This window comes from Symphalangus syndactylus, chromosome 19 (genome assembly GCF_028878055.3).
Source record: "Symphalangus syndactylus isolate Jambi chromosome 19, NHGRI_mSymSyn1-v2.1_pri, whole genome shotgun sequence".
NCBI classification, from domain to species: Eukaryota; Metazoa; Chordata; class Mammalia; order Primates; family Hylobatidae; genus Symphalangus; species Symphalangus syndactylus.
The window spans coordinates 16,875,920-16,882,157 of record NC_072434.2 but is presented as its reverse complement, the minus strand read 5'-3'; positions in this window follow the sequence as shown (position 1 = coordinate 16,882,157).

Sequence of the window (6,238 nt, the reverse complement as noted above, 5' to 3'; positions counted from 1 at the left end):
AATCCTCAAATAAGAAACTGGCTTCTGCTCAGCTAACCAACACATAAGTGCAGAGAAAAAGACAAGATTGGAATCCAAGGAAGGAAATGTTAGAATCCAAGGGCCTGGAATCAAAGAGAATATATTTAAATAGAAACCAGGTTGATACCAGAACTTTGGGGTGCCTAGAGTAGGCGGGAAAAAGATGTATGATCTAAGCATAGGATATTTCGAATACAGGAGCTTGGATAAGAGGTCTGTCCCAAATTCCATCTGCCACCAATGAAAGCAGAAAGGAAATATGTAATGAGAGCCAAGCCATGGGGAAATAGTCCAAGATGGGTGTGCCTCCTGTGTATTTAGTAATCATGTCCAGCTCAGCAAATCTGAGTTTCTTTATTCCTTGAGCTACTGTCCATTTTAATGAACAGGGAACATTTGATCTCAAGCAGCTTCAGAAACTCTATTTTCCCCCAGCCTTTGTCTAGGTTTTATAGAGGAAAAGGTATAGCTGCAGTACTGGTTGATATTTGCTTGTGAGAGCTCTTGGGCAGCTAATTCCTGATCCTTTGCTCCACCTAGTGGATTTCCAGGCTAGAGAGACTCTGGAAAAGAGATCAGTGATCAGAAGGGTGTACATTTGCTGATAAATGAGACTTACCAGTCAGTTTCTGGATTATCGTCCGTTTCTTTACTAACGATGCCCTATTCCATCCCAACGTGTCCTTGTTTGAATTGATTGAAATCTTTCATTTATTTCCATTAATGCCAGATGTGTAGCTGTGAGTCATCAAAATCTAATGCATTCCTTTTCTTTCTTCTTAATATATAAATAATATTATATAATCAGGAGATCCATATCAGCACAGGAAAGCATATTCCACTTATAATTATATCCTCTGAGGGCCAAGCTCAATCAAATCTCAACAGGGTCATTTAATTAAACAATGACCTACCTACTTAACACTTTGGGGACTCCTTTGAACAATAATTGGTTAAAGAGTCATAGGACCCTTTCTCAAGAAGTTTCACATCCAATTATAAAAACAGATGAAATAACATTGGAAAGCAGGGCAACGCTGAAAAATTTCAGGTAGAAGAGAATTCAGAGCTGACTCTTACACAATATCCATATGTGGAGATAAAATTAGTGTTAATGTAGGTTTAAGCCATTAGAGTTACAACATAAATTTGACAATCTATGCTTACTTGCTGGCTGACCATGTCCCTGTCCGTTACCAGCCTTAAAGGCCACCAAAGCATTATTCTTTATTCCTTACCTATATTTAATACTTACTTTTTGTTATGGGTTGAATTGTGTCCCCCAAGTATTCATATGTTAAAGTGCTAACCCTCAGTCCCTCAGAATGTGACCTTATTTGGAGATAGGGTCTTTATAGAGGTAATCAAGTTAAAATGAGGTCGTTAGGGCATCTCTTCTCCAATATGACTGCTATCCGTATAAAAAGGGGAAATTTGGACACAGATGCACACAAAGGAAGAACACCATATGAAGATGAAGATGGCCCTCTACAGGCCAAGGAGAGCAGCCTGAAATGGATTCCTTCCTCACTTCCCTCAGAAAGAACCAACTCTGCTAATACCTTGATCTTAGGTTCCCAGCCTCCAGAACGGTGAGAAGATAAATTTCTGTTGCTTATGTCACCCAGTTTGAAGAAATTTGAGTGGCAGCCCTAGTGAATTAGTTCAATTGCCTCCGGCAAATGAATAAGAAGCTCACTGCAAAAATGAAATTAATCCACCGAGTGCTAGAGTTGGACGGGATCTCAGAAAATGTATTGCTCAATCCCCTTGTTTTGAAATAAATGCCCAAGGTCACACAGCAAGTTGGTGACTTAGTCACTCTTTTAGCTCAACTTTCAGTCCATCAATGTTCTATCGCCGTCTGCCAACTATTTCAAAGATGGTGGCAAAATCAGCCAATGATGGTGATTAGATCCAAAACTTTGTTGCAAATAATTTTTCGGGGAACTATATGCAAGCATAGGTCCTTCCTAAATATTTGCTAATGGAAGCATGTGCTAAATAGGATGCCTGCCAGAAGACTGATACCCAGCAGAATAGCTAGACAGGTAATTTGACCTCTGGCTGGGCCCGTAGGATTCATCATCCCTCCAGACAAGCACTTGGTTGTGGTAAAGATCTGGCTGTGGTTGGAAGGCTGCCCCATCCCAGTGAGGGTGATTCACCAGAGCAACTTAATCATCTATGGGTCAGAAGCTCAGGTTCATGTGAGCAGGGTGGGGGTTAAGGGAAAGAGAGTCTGAGTAATGCTTCACAGTGGGTGTGGGGACTTGTTATAATAGTAGGCACGCTGTTGATTAAAGTACATGACAGAAGTAATTGCCAGAGATCCCAAACCAGCCATCACCTAGCATTACAGAGATGTATCTAATATCAGACAGAAAGCCTAGTTTCAGCTCTGCAGCAGAGGCCTTTGAAAAGTCTCCAGAAGTAATTGGCACTTAATCAATGCAATCATTATTACAGCACATGGCTACTGCAGCTTCAGGCCCTCTTGCAACCACTGAACTGCAAAAGAGGAGACTATGTCTGTATAATTTTACCACCAACACAACATTTGATTCACAGTCTCAGACTAGATAGGAGTGAACATATTTTCATATTTATATATTTTAGAAATACAGGTTCACTGTCAATAAGAATTCAGCCTTGTATCAATGATGGCATGAACAGGGAGGTGCATTTTCCTTTTATAGAGGCTTAATCAGCATTAATTTTGAGAGATAGGAAAGTAAAATCTACAGCAGGCTGTTAAGCATTTGTTTTTCATCCAATCTTCTCAACCCTCCATTCAATATTTGGGGGAGTATGACTGTTTATCACTTGCTGAGATATGCAAGGTGCACATGCTGCTTATAATTAAGGAACAAAGAAATGTTGACTTTGCTCTTGGTCTTGCTTCGTAAAGTGTTACCACTGGGCATCAAATTGGGTGTTTAAAGGAGAATATACCTCTCTTAGAGAGTAGACACAATTTTTAGGCCTAGGTCGTCTCTTCTTTTCCCAGCAGGAGTTCGTAGTTAACTTTCCATCACTCTGTAAAAGGCAATTAGAAAAAAGATAAAGGCCAAGTTCCCCTCTTGGCATCTTGCAGAAGTCTTTCGTGCATAATGGATGAGAGGAAATGGGGAGAAAGAAAAGAAACATCCTGAAATTTAAGGACCCGTAAATGTTTTCATAGATGATGGTAGTGTATTTCAGTGTTTTTCAAAGGATATTCCCAGATTACCCACTTCAGGATAACCTGCATTATTGACTATGCAGTTTGCCAGGCCTCAATAGTAGACCTGAATCAGAATTTATGGGACCAGGACCCTGGAATCTACATTGTTAGCAAGTGTCTCCAGGGATTCCTGTATACACTGAAATGGAGCCTACTCATCTACCTTCCATACATCTAAACATTGCTGTGCTCAGTATCTCCCTCCCTACACCTCTCCGTTGTTAATCAAATCAAGTCTCTCATATTTAAATGTCTTTTTGTATGCAGATGGCTCTCAAATTTATATCTACAGCCCAAACCTCTTCCCTAAAACTCCAGAATCCTATACCCTACTGCCTGATTGACATTTAATAGGCATATTCAAAAACAAACTCTTGAATTTTCTCTCCAAACTTGTCCTTCCTCATCTCCATAAATAGCACCATGATTACCATAAAACCTTGAAGTCACTGTTGACTCCATCCTTGGCATCTTCCTCACTTTCTGTCATATTCACTTCCAATCCATCAGAGTACTGTCAGCTCTACTTTCGAAATATGCCCCAAATCTTCCTCTATCTCGAAGACCAGATAGGAGGCTGCTATCAAAACATGATATTTTGATTATATTATATATATTATAGACTTGATATATTATATTGTATACTCACATCTACACATTTGGCATTAGTGGAAATAAATGAAAGATTTCAATCAATTCAAACAAGGACACGTTGGGATGGAATAGGTTATCGTCAGCAAAGAAACTGACAATAATCCAGAAACAGGCTGGTAGGTCTCATTTATCAGCTAATGTACACACTTCTGATAGCAGCCTCTTATCTGGTCTCACTGCATGCTTTCTGTATTAGCCAGAGTTCATTTGCAGATAACAGAAGCCATTCTAGCTATTTGAAGCAGAAAGGGATTCAAAACAGTTGTGGTAGATTGATGTTACAAAAATCCTTCCTGTTTCACACACCTTTTTGCAATTGCCACAACTCCCATAAAGAGATGAAGTCTATTTTTCTCTCCTTGTAAATCTGGGCTAGCCCTCGGTTTAATTCTGACCAATGGAATGAGGGAGAAGTGATGCTGTGTCACTTCCAGACGTAGCCTTAAGAGGCTTTGCGGCTCCCACTCTCACCCTCTTAGAAGAAGGCAGCCATCCTGTAAGGAAGCTCAGGCTAGATTACTGAAAGATGAGAGACCACAGGAGAGAGAGGGCTCAGGCTTTCAAGGCATCCTTGCCAAAATCCTAGACATGCAAGTGAGACAAAGTAGGGCCACTGACAGCTGAATACACCCACATATGTGGGGCCAGGCAGGATCAGCAGAATTGCCCAGCCAAACTAAGTTTTTGGGGTGCTTATTACACAGCAAGAGATAACTAAAATGTCACTAAATTTAGGGATTGCAAAACCATTGGAGGGTTGGTGGGGCAGGCTGTAAATGTGGCCTCCAGGAATGACTCACAGAATAACACTGCAGAACTGGCCTGTTAGAAGAATTGCCGCTCCTACCACAGTCTAGAAGCTAAGGATCAAGAAGCCATCAACCACTTTCTAGCTTCAGAAACACACTATCTTAGTCATGCTCTGGACATCAGGAAGTCTCCACAAGTCTGTTGCCTTCAGAATCATACCACACATCAATTTTAGATAGCAAAATGGATAAAGTGTTGTGACCACTTTTCCCCACTGAAGTTTGTTCTGGAATCAAGACTTATGCAAATGCATATAACTAGGAAAAAGTAAATTATATAAACCCCTAGCTGCAAGAGAATCTTTTTAGCTTTTTTATTTTTTATGTTTATTTTTTGTGGCAGGGTCTTGCTCTGCTGCCTAGGCTGGAATGCATTGGTGCAAACATGGCTCACTGCAGCCTTGAGCTTCTGGGCTCAGATCTTCCTCCCACCTCAGTCTCCCATGTAGTTGGGACCACAAGTGCATGTCACCATGCCCCACTAATTTCTTGATTTTTTGTAGAGACTGGGGTCTCACTTTGTGGCCCTGAATGGTCTCGAACTCCTGGGCTCAAGCAGTCCTCCTGTCTTGGACTCCCAAATTGTGGGATTAACAGGTATGAGCTACAGCACCCAGCCCACTTTTAGCTTTTTGGCCTAGGCAGTGTGGGAAGGCACAGAAGAAAGAATTTTTTAAAAAATGCTTTGTTCACTATGTAACACTCACAACAGTGTTCACACAAAAGGGATGCTCATTAAATATTTGTTAAATGATTGAACTAAAGTTTGATAAAGCAAAGGCATAATTTAGAAATGACTGTCTCGGCCGGGTGCGGTGGCTCACGCTTGTAATCCCAGCACTTTGGGAGGCCGAGGCGGGCAGATCACGAGGTCAGGAGATCGAGACCACGGTGAAACCCCGTATCTACTAAAATACAAAAAATTAGCCGGGCGTGGTGGTGGGCGCCTCTAGTCCCAGCTACTCGGAGAAGCTGAGGCAGGAGAATGGCGTGAACCCGGGAGGCAGAGCTTGCAGTGAGCCGAGATCGCGCCACTGCACTCGAGCCTGGGTGAAAAAGCGAGACTCCGTCTCAAAAAAAAAAAAAAAAAAAAAGAAATGACTGTCTCTAGTTAGCCCAAAGTATGAAATTCTGTATGCCTAAAACTCTCTTTCTGTAATTCTCTTTTATGAATATATTCTGGAATATCAAGAAAGATCTAGGATTCAGGATTTTTTTCAGCCCAGTATTTACCATCTTTACTATAAGTGTACAACCATCCCAAGTCAGACATGCTGAGTCTATTTGTTTTTTTTTTTTTTTTTGGTAATAAATTTTAATTGGAAAAGATGAATTTGGGAGAATGGGAAGAAGGTTTCGAAGGGCAAGCCCTTCAATCTTTTCTGCTTCCTATGGCTTTGGCCACCATCTCCCTTTGAGGGCTTGTTCTTCAGGATACTGACAGCTTGATTTCTCTGGGTAATGTCACACAAAGGAAATTAGCTCAGTATGCCTTCTACTGAATTCCATCTGTAGCTCAATGTTTGAA